At 41.2% G+C, this 17,822-nt stretch overlaps 1 protein-coding gene across 1 annotated transcript in view; it reads right to left on the reverse strand.

Annotated features, from left to right (window-relative positions):
• The window catches only part of LOC116304031 (high-affinity choline transporter 1), a 28,473-nt gene extending 10,651 nt beyond the window's left edge, over positions 1–17,822 (reverse strand). The window contains exons 1-2 of the mRNA XM_089025206.1: positions 17,805–17,822; positions 16,713–16,746 (exon numbers count right to left, since the gene is read on the reverse strand). The gene's annotated coding sequence lies outside the window, so the exon portion shown is untranslated. The remainder of the gene's footprint in view (positions 1–16,712; positions 16,747–17,804) is intronic.

The raw sequence follows: 17,822 nt of genomic DNA on the forward strand, positions 1-17,822 counted from the left end.
ATATGGATATTAAAGTTCAACTGTAACAAAATCAATGTCCTATAAATGTTCGGTAGTCAAGTAAACCGATCAGGTTTCTTAACCACTCTCTGACTTCTTCGCAGTACAGGTGGATTGACCGCGGGTTCTGACGCAGGTAGAACTTGAGGTGTCCTTGCACTGTCTGCCTCTGGTGATGCTTGTGTGTCACTAGCTGGTTCTTTCGGTGCTTCGTCGACGGGCTTTAAAAGCTGTCTGTTTCGGCGAAGTAACTCTCCGTTCGACTCAACTAGGTATGACCTGTCTGAGAGTTTCTCTTTACAGTTCCCTACTTCCCAGGGCTTGCCTCTCTGGTTTGGCGCTACTCTTACCTCTTGGCCTATTTCTAGGTCTGGTAGGACCTTTACATGTCTGTCGTAGTGATTTTTGGCTTTCTGGCGCTTAAGGTGGATTTTGGTTGTCACACCTTCCGCTACTTTAGGATACAGAAGGTTAGTTGCTATGGGGACTAGTGTCTTTGTTCTCCTAGACATCAAGCGCGGTACTGGGCTGCTCTGCATTCCTTGAGTGGGGGTATTCCGATAATCTAGCAAGGCTAACCACGGATCTTTACGGTCTTGCATGGCTTTCTTGAGCAGGCTCTTGGCTACTTTCACTGCTGATTCCGCCTTTCCATTTGACTTTGGGTGGTATGGCGATGAGGTGACATGTTTGAACTCCCAGTCTCTTGCGAATTCAGCAAACTCGTTGCTGACGTATTGAGGCCCGTTGTCGGATACCAGCACATCGGGTATCCCATGTCGACTGAACTGTTCCTTCAGAAACTTGGTAATGGATGCTGAGGTTGTATCTTTCAGAGGACTTATTTCTATGTAGTCTGAGTAGTAATCTACCAAGACTATATAGTCTCTGTTCTGCAGCGTGAAAAGATCTGTGCCTAGTCTGCTCCAAGGTCTGTCGGGTATTTCGTGCGACTGCATTGGCATGCTGGGGTTACTTGGTTGATATTCTGAGCACACATGACAAGCCTTTACTGCATTTTCGATGTCGTGGTTCATTGCTGGCCAGTACACGCGATCTCGTGCTTTCCTTGCACACGCCTCGATTCCTTGATGACTTGAGTGTAACCTCGCGACTACTTCAGATCTGAGGGCTCGAGGTATGATGACGCGTTGATTCTTGAATAAGATGCCGTTGTGGAGTGTCAGTTCCTCTCGGAAATGCCAGTAGTCTCTGATAGCTACTGGTACTTTGTCACGTACGTCAGGCCATCCTATTAGTATAGTATTCTTAAGTGACTGCATTGTAGGGTCTTGCTCTGTGGCTTTTTGTAGTTGCGCTAACCTTTCACTTGTGACCTTTACATTGTCGAGGGGGTTGATTCCTTCTAGGTCTAGCGCAAACACTTGGAACTCGTCTCCAGGTTCTCCTTGGTCTGCGAGGAAGGCTCGTGAGAGGTGATCTGCCACGTACATTTGTTGTCCTGGCTTGTAAGTTACGTTCAGGTTGTATCGCTGTAGGCGTAATATCGTCCTCTGTAACCTGCTGGGTGCTGCTAACAAGGATTTCTTGAAGATCGCTTGCAAAGGTTTGTGGTCTGATTCTACTGTTATCAGCTCTCTCCGTGTGATGTACTGGCTGAACTTTGCACAAGCGAAGACGATTGCAAGACATTCTTTTTCGATTTGTGCGTAGCGTTGCTCAACTGGTGTGAGAGTTCGGGATGCAAACGCTACTGGTTGGCCGTTTTGAAGCAAGGTTGCTCCGAGGCCTTTCTCACTAGCATCACATTGGATAGTGACTTCTTCGCTCATGTCATAGTACTTGAGTACTGGATGCGCAATCACGAGTTGTTTAACTTCTGAGAAGGCTTTGTCGTGCTGGCGTTACCACACAAATCTTGCATTCTTTGTGGTTAGTTCACGAAGAGGCAGTGCGACTTCTGATAGTCGAGGGAGATACTTGGAGAGATAATTTACAAAGCCTAGTAGGCTGAGTGTCTCTTGCTTGTTGGTAGGCTTTGGCATTTCGGTCACTGCTTTGACCATATCTGGATCTGGCTTGAGTCCGGTGGATGACAAGATGTGTCCCATGAACTTCACTTCTTTTCTCCGCATGATGAGCTTCTTGCTGTTCAGCTTTAAGTTGATCTGTCTTGCTCTCTTGAGCAGACGTAGCAGATTTTCGTCATGGTTTTTGTTGGCTTCTGCTAATGTGTCACCGTAACCGACCACTAACATATCGTCGCGGAGCACTTCCACGCCTTCTAGGTCTCCCAGTCGCTCGTGTAGGGTGCTTTCGAATTCCTCTGGGGCTGAGCTGACGCCAAAAGGCATGCGTAGATATCTGTAACGGCCAAATGGGGTCCAAAAGGTTGTAAGCTTACTGCTAGCTTCGTCCAAACCGATTTGGTAGAACCCATCCTTTGCGCCTAACGTTGCGAAGACTTTGGCCTTGCCGAGTCTGGGTAGCATCTCGTCCATCGTAGGCATTTGGTATTTGGGTCGTTTGATCGCTTTGTTTAGATCTTTGGGATCCAAACAGATTCGTATCTTTCCAGGTTTGGCTACAACGACCATGCTGCTGATCCATTCGGTGGGTTCTGTCTCTTTGACGATGATTTTCCTTTTCTCGAGTTCAGCTAACTTTGTTTTGACTTCCTGGCGAAGCGTAACTGCGATTCTTCTAGGCACGTGTTGAACTGGCGTGACATCTGGGTCAACTGCGATTGTAGCGTTACCAATGTTTCCCAATCCTTCGAAGACGTCTCGAAAATCTTTTAAGATACTTTCTTTAGTTAGGGGCAGAGTTCCGGTTTCTTGAACCGCGTGGACTTGATGATCGATGTTTAACTTGATTAGATCCAATTGTTGGCATGTCTCGGCTGATAAAATTGGTTTGTGGTTTCCGTTGACAACCTGAAATTTGAAGCAATGTTTTTCGTTGACCTTAAGTGTCACTTCACCTAATGTTTCCATGACTGATCCATCAAACAATCGTAGTTTGACATTGCTTTGCTTGAGCGTCGGATTACCGTCTTGGTTGATGATTGCTACATCCTTGTGGCTGATTACGTTACAGGTCGCTCCTGTGTCTAGTTGGCAGTCCAAATCCGTTTTATAACTGGAATTGGTGTTCATAAACTCAAGCTTTGCAAAAAGCTGCTTGCCCTTCGTTTTCACCGAACCAACTTCTTCAATCTTCAACGTGAATTCGTCGGATGAGTATTCTCCTTCTTCTGATTCTCCTGATTCAGCTGTCATCGCTTTGACATTGCTTGACCTCGATTTACACACAGACGCGAAATGGTTTTGTTTCTTGCACGTTTTGCATTCACGGCCATAGGCGGGGCAGTCTTCTAACTTGTGTTTCTGAGAACCACCACAGCGGTAGCACTTGTAACTGCTCGTTCGTCGACTTGTAGTTCGTTTACTGTCCTCGCTTGGCGTTCTGTGGGAACGTCTGTTGTTGTACTTGTCACTTGGCTGGCTTGGAGATTTAGGCTTCCGTTCTCGTATTTCATTGATTTCTTCGTTATTTGTCTTATCCACTAGACTCATGGCTTTTAACTGACTGCTAGCTAATTCACTTGAGCGGCAAATGTTGAGGGCTTTGTTGAGATCTAGACTGTCCTCTTTTAAAAGACGTAGTTTTGTTGCGTGTTCTCGTATACCAAGAACGAGCCGATCCCTGATAAGCTCTTCCGTTAACGGACCAAACTGACATGATGAAGCGCATTTTCTAAGGCGATTTACGTAGCCATCTACGGTTTCTTCTGGGCCTTGAGTACAGCTGTTGAACAGATATCGTTCGTACACCACGTTGCGCTTTGGTTTGAAGTAGGCTTCTAGCGCGTTTAAGCATGTGTTTACGTCGTTCTTTTCTTCGTCACTTAACTTGAGATTAAGGAATATTTGCAGACATTCCTTCCCCATTACAGAGCAAAACGTTGCTAGTCGTATCTTTGGGTCTTGCTGGTACAGTCCGGTTGCGACTTCGTAGTCCTCCCACTGTTGTTTAAAGAAGTCCCAATTGTTTACTTGATCTCCTTTGGTATTCATCGGCGTTGGTACCGGAAAATGCGACGTGAATATTGGTCCTCGTGGACCGCTGCTGGTCGAAGCTTCCTCCTTACTTGACATATTACTTCTTCAATGCCTCGGCAGTAGGGACTTGACGGTTTTTTCAGCTACTTTGGAAGCGTTATTTCCAATTTATTTCTGACACCATGTTTCAATACGTGTTCGTGTTGATGGGGAAATAGTTATGCGTCTTTAATCAAACAATCACTTCTCTAAGTATCTAATTACAACTGCGTAAGCTAATATTGTAACAGATAGCCTAGCTATCAGGCTATCGATAGCTTAGCTATAGGCTATCGATAGCCTAGCTATCAGGCTATCGATAGCTTAGCTATCAGGCTATCGATAGCCTAGCTATCAGGCTATCGATAGCCTAGCTATCAGGCTATCGATAGCTTAGCTATCACTCTATCGATAGCCTAGCTATCAGGCTATCGATAGCTTAGCTATAGGCTATCGATAGCCTAGCTATCAAACTATCCGACTATCAATAGCTTAGCCACCCGGCTATCGATAGCCTAGCTATCAGGCTATCGATAGCTTAGCTATCAGGCTATCGATAGCTTAGCTATCAGTCTATCGATAGCTTAGCTATCAAACTATCCGACTATCAATAGCTTAGCCACCCGGCTACACGCTACAAAATTTCATTCACTCATAGTTTTAGCTTATTATTTCATCATGTCTCGTGTTGTGAAGAACAATCTTGGTTATCTCCAACTCTTGGTGTCTTCTCCTGAACACCAAAAGAACTTCCTTCTTTGCACTGCTACACCCGAGCAAGTTCACGCAATTATTCAAGTGATTCATAATATTTTGTATAAGTATATCCCTACGACAAAACAAGAACGGAATCATCTGCTACCTTACCAAAGCTCAATATGTGATCTTCACGACCCTGGTGTTCCATATAAGAAAAAAAAAAAAAAAAATTCTTGTACAAGAGGGGGGTGGATTCATTTCGGATTTACTGACCCCGGCTTTCATATCGGGACTTTTGATGCTATAAATGGATAGTGATGTAGGCGCGGGCAATCATTTGATTTAAGACTCAGTTGGGGATACATCACCATGAAAAGAAAATTGGAATGGCGGGAACAAGAAGACGAAGAAGACAATGAAGAGTCCAATGATGAAGAAGAAAGTGAAGAAGAACCGCTTATTCAGAATGTTTTGCAAGATCTTTCGGACGGTATTTCAGCATCAGATGCCAAGGATCTTTTGCATAGCATGGCGGCTTCCAAAAATATTGTGTTCTGGACATCAGGCGGTGAGCTTTTACGAAACCAGCGGCGCATACCTGTCACCAGTATTATAGACCTCTTAGATTATGTATTGTTGCCCTACAATCTTGATATCCTCATACCTAGAGCCCTCAATTCGTTCCTGGAAGGCTTGGCAGAATTGGGGATTAATAAGAAATGGATTCGAAACAAAAAAGTCTTAAGTGATTTAATGGAAAAAGAAGAACTTGAGGATAATAAAGAGCAATCCGATGAATCTGATAGTGAAGAATCAAGTAGCGAGAAGGAGGAGGAGGACCGAAATTCTGAGACTAATGACACTGAACAAGACCAGGAAGAGGTGGACGAAGAAGAAAATGAGGGAAGTGAGACAGAAGAAGATCCCTGTGTTTACTGTGGAAACAAGGATGTCAAAGTGAACAGAATAGTGAAATGTCCAAAGTGTCTTTGGCACGAAAAGCTAGTAAATTTTCCTAGTTCAACACTCTGTAGTATTTGTAAACATCCATTTGCAGTCAATAGAAAAACGCTCAAAAGCGTGCTTACACGCTGCCATGGTTGTAAGACTATACATCACCAATCACCCAGAAGTAACAAGCAAGAAACTTTTAATTTAAGTAGCGATGAAGAATGAGCATTGTATTTTTATGTTAGTTTACAAATAAAGATGTTTTACTCTCCAACGTTTTCCTTTGTATTTCAATAATTAGGTAGAACTTCGTAACTCTTATTCTTTGTGGTTTATGAGTCATTAATTGTATTGTGTTGGATACAATAGGCACTAAATTATAATTCATAAAACGATATATCTACGCTTGGCGTTTGTTCTTAAAAGAATTATGGAAGGATGTTATCAAGAATTTGGTCAACACATAAGATCGTTTCAAAAAAACATTTATTTTCATTAGAAATATTACACATGAGTAATTACATCTAAAACTAAAATAGACTGAAATTAGTTCCACGCATGCTTTCGGATTTAGAAAGCTTGTTTGATTTCTGTCTTTTCTTGGGAGGTTCATTTTCTTTGCCTCCTTGCTGTCTTTTAGCGAAACCTTTTGACTTAGGGTTCGTAACTCGTGGATCAATTACTTGTTGGTTCTGAATTCTTGTTTGATCTCCGGGGTGGGTGCATATAGGACTCGTTTCTGCCATAACGTTGACCATCTCACTCAAGTCCGTGATGACTTTTTTCAATTCTTCAAACTCTTGAATGGAAAGAGATACTCCATACTTTGTTGGAACCTTTTCCGCGTCAGGAAAATCAGTGTATTTTCAGATGTGGATCAGGATCTGTCCTTTGAATTCATTGACGGTAGCATGATATCCTCGAGATCCTAACTGGAATAATGTAGCCAATGCGTTTCTCAAAAGTATTTTTTTAGGTCTTGCTTGGTTGGTTGGTTGAGTTTTGGAATAAAATTCAAAATCCCCGCGCTCTATAAATTGGATTGGTAAACAAAAGACTTGCTCGAACGGGTCTCACACTAGGCTTATGACGTCAGTCGGTCGTCATGGTAACCGCAAACAATACCTTGCCCATCATTTTATGCTAATGTTTTGATGAATAATTAATGTGCCCATCTTGCCCATCACTTGCCCATCCAAAAAGGGGGTCATTTCAAACTTAACATACTACTTTGGTCGAGGCGGCAACCGAGCCACAAGTGTTCCTCGACGGTCATATTGTTTTGACTGCTGGGCCTAAGCGTAATAAACGCAAGATCGAGGACATAGTTACATGGATTGAGACATTCACTAGCTATGCCCTGGTTATTTCTGAGTACTTCCACCACCGCTGGAAGGATCTATAGCTTTATAAGCTTCTCATCATTCTGTCTACTTGTCTGATCTCATAACTGTGTATAAACCTAAAAGAACTCTCCGCTCATCCAAAGAACTGCTTCTTGTTACTTGTCCGTACAATCTTAAATCTTATGGTTATCGTTGTTTTTCTGTGTCTGCTCCTGTTCTATGGAATTCACTACCGTCTCCTCTTAGAAACACTTCATGTCTAAAAACTTTTAAGAAAGACCTTAAGACTCATTTGTTTAAACTAGCTTTTGAATTATAATTTATATATATTTTACAGCGCTTAGAGCCGACTTGTATAGGCGCTATATAAATCATATTATATTATTATATTATTATTATTATTATCATACGCACGTACAGGCAGTTCGGCGGTAAAGCTTGGCTGAATTATGATAAGCCCTTTCAAGAGCACGCGGCAGCGACTAGCCTTACCAACTGGGCTAACATCGACACTCAGTTGTATAGCTTCTACACGGCTGGTCCCGCTCATCGTGCTAGCATATCCCACAATGGCGATGAGGAGCAACCAAGTGGTTCAAACAGCAGTGGTGTCATCTGTCGTTCATGGAACAAAGGGTAATGTTCCTCGCGCTTTTCCTTGTGCCGTTTTGCACACAAATGCTCTTCATGTAGTGGCCGTCACCGCCTCGTAGAGTGCCCGGAATTCTTCAAAGATAAAACTGGGACGGAGCGAAAACGACGAACTCCGAACTCTCCCGAACCTTCTGCAGATAAATTTAAAACTAAAAGACGCTAACTTTCAGAAAGTTTTTAATATTACGCTTTCTTAGTCGTTACTTTGTCTATAGGTCATGGGTAGCTCGTGTTTATGTTGCATCGATCAAGTGTATTAGCTCTTAGTTATCATGCTAACACTGCCGTGACCAGAATTGCTTTTCTGGCGTGCCGTCTCTTGGCGTGTACTTTGTTCTGTTCTATCGGTTCGTGGCCCTAGGCGTTGCTTGCATATTTGTTCTTGTTATGTTGACATGTCACGTCATTTCATTTAGCGCTACTTCAAATGTCTCTTGTCAGTTCGTTTATCTCAACGAGACAGCGCGACGCGCCGTGACATTTTAGCTCTTATCTCGTGATTGTTTAGGTCATTGGCACGCCATAGTTGTCTACGCTCTGGGCTGATGTTCATTTACTGTTATTTCGCGGCTAATCGGCTTACTAATGTTCACATTATTTGTATAATTCATTCAAAGTCTCTGTACCATCTGTTGTGTGACTTTGCGTATTCATTTCAGCGTTGTTTGGCCTCCCTTCTGTCTCCAAGGCTACCCCTCTCCGTGCGGATTGCTTTGCAAGGGAGCTAAAATTATACCCTGACCCAGTCAAGGTGGCGTACATTTTAGATGGTATCCACGATGGCTTCCACATCGGCTTTTAGCACTCGATGAAGCTCGAGTTGGCCAAAAAGAACTAACAATCCGCCATTCAAAACCCAGTGATGATTTATTGCTATCTTCAAAATGAAATCCTTCGGGGCAGTGTTGCAGGGCCCTTCGTTCATTCCCCCATTGCCTAACCTGCAGATCAGCAGTTTTGGAGTAATTCCCAAGCGCGGGCAGCCGGGTAAATGGAGGCTGATAGTCGATTTATCATCGCCCGGGGGGTATAGCGTTAACGATGGGATCAACCGTGAGGATTTTACGTTGTAGTACGTCACAGTTGACGATATAGTCAAAATGGTGTCCAAATTAGGCGTCGGTGCAATGATGGCTACGTTTGATGTCGAATCAGCATATCGTAATATTCCCATCCATCAATCCGACAGACATTCCATCCATCCGACAGACATTTATTAGGCATGCGGTGGAAAGACAAATACTTTGTAGATCGTGCGTTACCTTTTGGCCTTCGCTCAGCCCCATTTATATTCAATTCGGTGGCCGCTATGGTGGAATGGATTCTAGCTAACAATTATGCAGTTTCACACTTAGTCCATTATTTAGATGATTTTGTCATGGCGGGGCCCCCACGCTCGGACGCATGCGCACACAATCTCACCACATCTGTACGGTTGTGCGAATACCTTTGCCTCTCCCTGCATCCGGACAAATGCATCGGATCCGCTTCAGATCTAGTAGCCTTAGGAATAGAATTAGATTCAATTAATCAAATTGCTCGTTTGCCTGCAGACAAACTCTCGAACCTGCAGCAGCTTATAATCCGGTGGCGGTCGCGCCGACATTGCAACAAGCGCGAGCTTGAGTCGCTAATAGGCCACCTTCACCACGCTGCCAAAGTGGTGTGGCCCGGATGCACCCTCATCAGACGCCTGATTGATCTGCTTCGCTGCTTTCGCAACCCGGCGCATCCCATCCGACTCAACGCGGAGTTCCGTCGCGATCTGGAATGGTGGTACCAGTTTCTCTGCTCCTGGAACGGGGTTAGCTTCTGGCTTTACCCCGGCATCCCAGTCGTACATAACATAGAGGTGATATCTGATGCCTCGGGAGCAATCGCCTATGGGGCGTTCTACAATCAGGCGTGGTTCAACGGTCGGTGGCTTGCGACAAAGACAACAGAATCCATTGCGTATAAAGAACTCTTTCCTATTGCACTAGCGGCCCATGTGTGGGGGCACGAATGGTCGAGACGAAAGCACTCTTTGCCTTTTTATCACACATTTGTCACAGCACAGATCTATCAAAGTCTACCTGTCTGCCATTCGATCATTCCACATTTAACAGGGTTTCGCCGACCCACTGGCGCACTGCCACAGGCTTCAGCAGGTCTTCCGCGGTATAAAACGCGCACAGGGTTCGGCACCCTCGCAACGCCTGCCCATCACCGACTCGCTCATGCTTCACATACACAATGCCCACGACCTGGCAACCTTCGACCACATCATGTTTTGGGCTGCTTGCACACTGGCCTACTTCGGTTTTTTGAGATTCGCCGAATTTACAGTTCCCCTTATTTCAAAGTTCGACCCTACCATCCACTTGCAAGTTTCTGATTTGGCTTTCAACAAGTTAGACCGACCCTCCTATCACCGAATATGGATAAAAGCATCTAAAACGGACCCTTTCCGAGAAGGCTGTCACGTGCAATCGGCCTTAGGCACTTGGCCACTATGTGCGGTCTCAGCGATGAGTGCCTATCTGCACAAGAGAGGTAATAGCCAAGGCCCTCTGTTCATGCTTCAAAATGGCCAATCCTTATCGCGCGAGCTGCTGTCCTCCTGGCTAAAACGCATATTTGCAGCAGCCGGTATACCAGGCAATTTCTCTAGCCACAGCTTTCGAATCGGTGCAGCTACAGTAGCTGCTCGCAATGGTGTCCCCGACCATCTCATCCAAGCACTAGGCCGCTGGACCAGTACTACCTATTTGTCTTACATCAGAACTCCTGCGGAGTAACGCAACAGTTGTCATAAACTCCTATACGACAGTAATGTTAGATGAGATTAACAATTAAAAGACAAATTTTAACCTTTTGCATCTGTGTCTTGTTCGACGTTGCTCTCTCTCCTGTTTGTTGCTTGGCTCCTGAGCTTGGTGCTTGGTGCACTTCAGTGGGAGGTCCTGGTTCCCTGTCCCTCTCCTACAAGCACCTTGGAGAGTTCATTGGGTGGTGACAGGGTGACCATGGTTACCGCTAATTTGTGCCTGGCTCCGCCCATCCCACCGAATAAGCACCTAACGCCAAGCTCATCATTAACGATGAGTTTAAATAACTTTATTATTTTCACTAGACTCTGAAGATGACTTCCGCTCAGGTTGTCGAAACATCAGTCACATCAAACAGTCCTTTTCAGAATTACATCCACCCGGAATATCATAATACTTCGATTAACATTCGTTCACCCGGGTTCACACCGTTCTATACAATATGAGTTATGTGAAAATCCTATGACAATGCTAGTTGCTAATCAGTGCTAGACTTGACCTAAACTTAAAGTAAACAGATGCATTATTAACACTTTTAAAACAACGTTTAACCGAATTTAACCTTGCAAAACATTTAGAAATCTGCTAACTAAAACGTCAACAGGACTGAATTAGGAGATTTCCCTGTTGACAGATATGATTAACTTAGCTAAAAATAATTTTACAGGCAAAACTTAGCATTTACTTGGAATGTATATATATATATATACAGAGAATTACTTTATTTCATAATTGCTTTATGTATATTTTCATAGAACAGCTTTCCGTAAATGATTCTCAATGTGATGTGTATCTTTACATAGAACAAAACTTTCCTTAAATGTTTGGTAACAACATGAGTATCTTTGCATAGAATATCTTTTCGCAAATGATTCTATGTACGGACACACGGTGCAACATTGCACACAACAGGACTGTTGCAGCGTGTGCCCACCCCTGAAACTTGTTGCATGCAAATTGTTGCTTGCACCAAATTTATAACTGCTGACCAAATATCTTGGCATAGGAGGCTGACACAAGCGATGGTGCGTGATTTTGTTGCAATGTGTGTCACCCCGATTCAAATTTGTTTCTTGCAATGTCGCGTGCAATGTTACACCGTATGTCAGCACCTTTATTGTCATGAGCTTCTTTTCAAAGAACAACTTGCGATTCTCGTAGATAATTCGTAAAGTGTCATAAGCATCTTCGCATAGAACAACTTTCCGTCAATCAGTCGTAATGAATATCTTTAGATGAACAAATTTCCGTAAAAGTTTTTTAATGGACAAATTACACAAACAGATTTTCGTAAATAATTCGTATTAAATGAGTGTCTTTGCATGGACCAACTTTTCGTAAATGACTTGTATTCCACCTTTTCGCAAATCCGTGTTCATGAGTAGACCTAAGTCCTTAATATTTTTATTCCTTTCGCTAACATTCGGTTCCAGTCGTAGGCATCTTTTGATACCGTTCGTTATTGGCCGCATTTAATATTGCTCTTAAGCTAGCGAAATTTCGCCTTGTGATATAGCTATAAATTTCCTTGTTCAATTTGATATTGAAATCACAGTCAATGTTATTTTTTACAACAACTCACGTAAATAACACATTCTGATTGGCTGAGAGCTATGATCAATAAGAGGACAGACACATGGATGACGTAATGTTTTTGAAACCAAGACTCGCCGGTAGGATTTTATCGTAAGGACTGTGATTTTGCGAATTTATTTTGTCAATAAAGGTCGACAATGGAACCAGAAGAGGAACCAAACTTTGAATTCAATCTTGCTGATAGTTTTGCCGAGGAATATTTAGTTCTGGAGGCAGAAAAGGTCGATCGGTCCAGCAACTAAAGACCTGTTCGGACGCGATTTCCAGTGCATTGAGCGATTCAGAGGGCGAGAGTAGAAGGCTTGATCGAGATCCTAGGGCTGTTTCGTCTGCTTCCACTTCTGTACAGGTTGTTGTTTAAGGTTCCTGCCTACTTTTGAACGTTCGATTTGAGCCCACGATGTGCTCGCGCTCAAAAACTGCTGAAAAATCTACAAGATTTTATTGAAGAACCATACGCGTTTTGAGCGTCAACAGGGCAAAATCCTCAAATTTTGCACGGGACTCTCTATTTTTTAATAGCTTATTTTATAAGAGCACCGAAACTACAGAATATAACAAAACAATGTATTTCTTTGTCTTTTTGTCGAAAATATCCACATATTATTGTAGAATGACTGACTAGACGTTATTCGAGCAATCATTATTATCTTATGAATCTTAATTTTTTTCTAATCACTTCTGGTGGCGCAATTTTTGCTCCAAAAGCTCGCGCGAAGGCTTCCATTAAATACTGATTATCTCGAAAACAAGCTCAGCATTAATTTTCAATTCGGAAAATCGAAATTAAAAAAAATATATACATGTTTTCCAAAAGTAGAGAGTCACCTTAAGCATTTATGTAAGAATATGCAGTATTCTAAGTATTACATTCCCAAATATGTACTTCACCTAATTGTTACCAGGTGATCTGAGGAAAAACGAGTAGCTAATCGAATCGCGAACCACTTTTTGGAAAAAGGATTCAATCCCATGCATCTTAACGCGTCCAAATTCTTGATTTGCAGCTAGGGGAAACAAAAATGGCGGACAAGGAAAATACACTTAGAAATGTCATTATACCGGGATGTTTAGACTTTAAGATGTTTCTACGTTAATATGCTTTCCAGATGAGACTAGAGACCTTTACATTCATCGTCCAGGTTATTTTTCATGGATATTATTTAAAAAATGAACCCTTCTCGAATGAAACGAAACGTTTTCGATTTCCTGATAAAGTGTGACCTCAACCTCCACATCATTGGCTGCTCTTGAGTCTTTGGAAATTTCCAGAATGCTTTCACTTTAGTGAAAGTTTAAAATAAATTGAAAGTGAAAGTATATTTGAAAGTGAAAGTCGCATATATATCAAGTGAATTAAGCGTGTGGTGGTTGATGGGATTGATTATTTTTTCAAAAAGGAAATCATGCTTTGCGCGCCTAGTCAGATCAACTTTAGCTGGCAAGTAGTCTTAACCATATTATTGTTGTTATCATCATCATTATCATTATTATTATCATTACTATTATTATTATCATTATTATTATTACATGCTATTTTTCTATAGATCATGTATACTGTTCAGATATATAGTATTCTCCTAACATTATACTAAGAAACCTGTCAACCTGGCGTGTTGTAAAAATTTGTATGTAATAGGACTCCATGCTGTCCAATTAAGAAATAATTGGACGAGGAAATTTCCGAGGGCTTCCAAAATTGGACGAGGCCGTAGGCCGAGTCCAATTTGGCAGTCAGAGGAATTTTTTGAGTCTAATTATTTCTTGATTGGGGAGCATGAAATCCCATTACCTATTAATTATATAGCTGCCTAATTAATCCCATATCAAAAAGACCTGTTTAATTAATGATGGTAATTGAACTGAGTGGAGTGCAATTTGGTCTGAAATCAAACGCGCGATTTGTAATTGCAAGTTTGATTTCAGACCAAAATTGCACGACACGAAGTTCAATTAACACTTAATCATATCCTTTTTGTAATCATACACAAATAAAAGGTAATAAAGAGTGCCGAATAATCAATTTAATGTACTAATTTTGAAATCACTAGCAAATCCTGCAATCTGATTGGTTCTCAGCAGTGTGATTTATTCACGAATCGCACTATTTTGACTTTAAATCGCATCTTTTTTCCAGCTAATCAGATTGAAACACTAAAATAAAATAACCAATCGATTTCATGACTGGATTAAATCAACCAATCAGATTGCAAGAGAGAAAAGACTCAAAATGTTAAATTTGAAAAAAATTTCGTGGCAAAAATTCTCACTTTTCTCAATAAATATGGATGATTTTAATTACTAACAGTATCTTGATGATGACAATGACCCTCTTGAGGCTGAAAAAATTCTGGCAGGGGAATTTCCATCTTTTGGTGTCACTTTTGACGATAATTATGCCGATTTTCCTTCAAACAATGTTGAACTAGTTCCACACGCTCCTGAGTCCAGCGAAAGCAAAACAAATGAAACAACAACAACAACAACGGCAAATGAAGCCGCAAACTACGATATTTCAAGATTTCCACTAATTTATTCAAATAATGACATAGAAGAACTGAAGTCGGTGGCTGAAAACAAGAACATTAAACGCTCAACAAAACAGTGGATGAACGTGTTTGAAAGCTGGTGTACATCCCGCTACGCGGTCGTGCGATTTTGTAATCGCGCGTTTGATTTCAGACCAAATTGCACCCCACTCAGTTCAATTACCATTATTAATCGCACTCCTTTGAACCAATCAGACTGCAGGATTTGGTAGTGATTACAAAAAGGATATGATGAAGAAAATAATTGGACAGTTACCTATATGGGATTAATGAAAAGCTGTATAATTAGATAACAAAATTGGCATGCATGGGCATATATAGTCCCTAAGCTTTCTTCTTTAAGCCGTATTCCGTCGGATTGTTTATAAGATATCGAGTTTCATGAATAATACTGCACTTTTGAACTTTGCTGAAGACATGTTTTGACATAAAAAAAGAACAATAACTTTCTCGTTATTCAGCCACATGCCAAAGTGGAGACAATGTCAAACATATCTTGTCATGTATGAATGCGGGAGGATGAATTTTAATGCATCAAAATAGTTTTATTCCGCACAAGAGCGTTATAGATTCAAAATGTACATTCTTTGGAAAATTAGGCCTAGGGCAAACGTCGAACTTTCCATGCACTGAACTCATTAAAAACAATGGATATTAGGTGATAATGAGGCGGCATTCTTTGATGTAATTAAATTCGGTGCATGGACAGTTCGACTGAACTAGGTTCAACTAGGTTGAGCTGAACGCAGCGATCAAAATCTGTATTGTCATAACAATTGCTTTCACCTTTGAACGTAAGGAAAGCGTAGGACGCGCACGGAGATAACAGCCAAGAATAAAAACGATAAAACTTTTTTTCCTCGCACAAATACACAATATAGATAATTTGAAAATAGACCCTTGCATGTAATGTCAAAGCAGCTCAAAGCAGCTTGTTTTGAGGACAAAACAAAACAATTTCAATCTCACGATGATATCTAAATCTATTGTTATGTCCTCCAAATTGAGCAGCACTCCGACGTGCTTCAAGGGGTACACAAGATACACAAGATACATACAGTGCTTGCGCATTTTGCTCATTTGCACCCCATAACGGTTTGTTATCTACTTTTCTTTTTAAGTGCCTACAACCCTTTAAGCGTGGTTTTCACGAATGACATAAGCATAAGCATAAACACAGACATAAGCGTATCAAGCCCATTCACTTCTCTGTTGACGTCCTCACTGCACATAAGCACAATCATAAGCATAAGCACAAGGATCAAAGCAATCTCCTTTTTATGCTTGTGCTTATTTTGCCTTATGTCATAGTGAGGACGTGTTCTTATGCTTATGTCATATTGAAAACCACGCTATATACAATACCTTCGAAATAGATTAGTTATAGAGTGAACAGCTGATGATTGCATTGGGATCGTATCTTTAAGTTATGAAGATTTATGTTTCCAATATGTTAATAGCTATGAAGTATCATTTTAAGGAGTTATTGAGTTGTTTTGTGGCACTTCTTAAAACTGATCACTGGACTCTTTTTGAGTTGAGAACAAATTTGCAAGAACCCTTATGTGGGAGATTAAAACGGTGATGCTTTTAAAATGCTGTATTACAGTACCAGAGCAGAGTTGTTTATTAACTAAATGATCTCTTATGTTATCCATGGTCACTTACAAATTGAAAATATAAAATTTCATAACTTAAAGACCCGACCCTCATTTAACGAAATATTCTCAACTATTCACTATCCAAACTGTATATTCTGAGTTTTTTTTTTATAAAGGATTATCGGTACTTTAATTACAAACTGCTGCATGTGAATTACTTGGAATCATGATTGACCCGATACTTGTAAGCTAAATCTGCAAGTAGTGTGGTTCCCGTACCATCTAAGTTATATCAAAGCAATATATACACGTACACCCATTCCAAAAAAATCGTTGTCCGAGCCAAAAGCAAAAAGCAGAGTGATTACCGATCATGGTCAGTATTTTGTTCTATTTTTTTGAAATGGGTGTAAGTATATGAAAGTAATCGTAATTCACGAACCTTCTAGCTTGCTCCGGTGCTGACTGTTAGTGTGCTAAGGTTATCAAAAGAAAAAATGAGTTACGACGCGTCTCGACGACCGAGTTTAAAATAGCCACTGCCTTAGGTTATATCATTGTGAACTCATCATTGTAACGTTATCATACTATGCTACAATGCTATACATCCAGTGTCACCTGCACACGTCGTATCACAATGAAAAACCGTTTACCTTAGGTGCAGAACTTCACTAATCCAAATCAACAATAAATCCGCCCAATGTTTCTAGATAATGGTAATTTTGCACTGGGATTAAGCGTATTTTTAACGTTGCTTTAATTTCCTAATTCCGCTACCTCTTAACGGCACTTCAAATTCTCGGACTTTGACGATTGCCACGCACATGGTAATAGACCTTCTAGCTTAGGTTAATTGTGTTCTCCATTCGGATCGCGTTTCATTAAAAAAGTCTAATATGACGATAAAGCGGCAAGTTTGTATCATGTAACATTAGGAATTATGCTTACTGCTTTGAAGACCTAAATGAAGCATGTCTAGTTAATAGAAATATATATATTGCCTGTGATGTTTGAAAATAACAGCAGTCAATAAAATGGAGCATGCGTAGACATTATATTCTGTGACGTCTTCAGTTAGCTCCGCCCTCTAGACATATTAATCATATGGCCAGAGAGTGACATTTCTTGACAGCTGGTACATGCTAATTTATATATCAGACGGTAGATGGAAACCTTATAGCAGAAGCCAGCAAAGGTTCTACAGACCCATTGGTACTGTTATACATTTTCCTCAATAATCAGAAAAAAGGAAAAATACGGGAGAGGAAGAAGAAGAAGAAGAAGAAATAGAAGAAGGAAGAGAGACGAAGAAAAGAAGAAAAGACGAAGAAGAAGAAGACCAGAGAAGAGAAGAAACAGAAGCCAGCCCTCGAAAAAAAGACTCATCCCCCACCCCCAGCATCCTATCCCACCCCCCGACACGCCACCAGCACGCCATGATGATATGAAGGAACAGACACGAACGAAGACAGAAATTTTGAAGTGTTTTATCAATCTAATTAGTTTTCTATCATTAAAAAAAAAAATTGCTTACAATTGCTCATGATATAAG

This window comes from Actinia tenebrosa, unplaced genomic scaffold (genome assembly GCF_029948245.1).
Source record: "Actinia tenebrosa isolate PJP-AT-01 unplaced genomic scaffold, QUT_ActTen_1.0 PGA_scaffold9__36_contigs__length_13948895, whole genome shotgun sequence".
Lineage (NCBI taxonomy): Eukaryota > Metazoa > Cnidaria > Anthozoa > Actiniaria > Actiniidae > Actinia > Actinia tenebrosa.